Source organism: Dendroctonus ponderosae, unplaced genomic scaffold, assembly GCF_020466585.1.
Source record: "Dendroctonus ponderosae isolate FM_Combo_2020 unplaced genomic scaffold, Dpon_F_20191213v2 Dpon_F_20191213_1, whole genome shotgun sequence".
In the NCBI taxonomy this organism is placed as follows: domain Eukaryota; kingdom Metazoa; phylum Arthropoda; class Insecta; order Coleoptera; family Curculionidae; genus Dendroctonus; species Dendroctonus ponderosae.
In genome coordinates this window covers 14799959-14801079 of record NW_026017110.1, presented here as the reverse complement: position 1 = coordinate 14801079, position 1121 = coordinate 14799959, and positions in this window count along the sequence as shown.

Sequence of the window (1121 nt, the reverse complement as noted above, 5' to 3'; positions counted from 1 at the left end):
TCTAATAGAAAACTTATTCAATTCATTGCCTCATCGAAGGTTAGCAGTCATTGAGAAGCAGGGAGGGCATATAGCCAAATATTAAAATAAGCATTAGGTTTAAATGTTGTCTTCTAGGTTAATTCCAAAATATGACAGTAATCAAGTGTCTCATTAAACATTACAATATTTGCTTTACAAAAAAATCAAATCTTTAATCTAGTGTTTGATGTAGCTTACTAATGAAAATTTTTTGCATTAGTAAAAATTACTCAAAATCATTAGGCAAGAGTAATCAAGTGTCGCGCACTGTAAGTATTTTACCCCTTTAAAGTACAGGATTTCGGATGTTTTATTTGCAGTCTAGACCCAGCTGACGCGATTTAAAATATAATGTTTTCTTTGTAACTAACAGGCAATTTTGGGCACGAAGTTGCAAAACGAAAATTTGTTATTATAGTATAAGTTAAAAGAACGGTTTCCATACTCTCATTAGGTTTATTGCTAAAAGAAAAAGAATGTTAAATTCGGTCGATCGAGTGTTTAGTGGCAGTCTCGCATGAGTTATCATGGAACACTGAAAGTCTGTTAGATTATGGGCAAACGCAAGAAAAGTTCTCAAATAACAGCTTCCGATAAATATATTTTTGTTCATGAGAAATTGACTGGCTAAGCGACGTAAAAAAGGTTTGAGTCTCGATTAATATCGCGCCCTATATTTAAGTTCAAGATTCAATTAAATATGGAGTGATAAATACCTAAGTCCAAATACGAGTTTGGTTTAAGCTTTACATTTATTTCACTAGAAGAAGAATTGTGGAATATAATCATTTGTTCTTGAGCTTGACTTTTGCCGGTATCTGACAGAAATTCTTTATAAGAACTGAGGCTAACTAACACTTTGATATCACATAAAAGGAGCATTTTCAACAATGAAAGCTACTTGTAAAATATTTACATAAAAAACAGTTCGAATAATTTTCAGGAGAAAAGTTTGTAGTTTGGCTGAAACTAATGGCAGCAGTTTCAGCAATTTTTATAATAATATTTTAACTCTCAATTTGTGACTTGTTTGTTACTGTTAGTACAAACAGTGGATCAGACATCAAACTTTGCCCAAAAATGTGTAAATCCAAACTTAA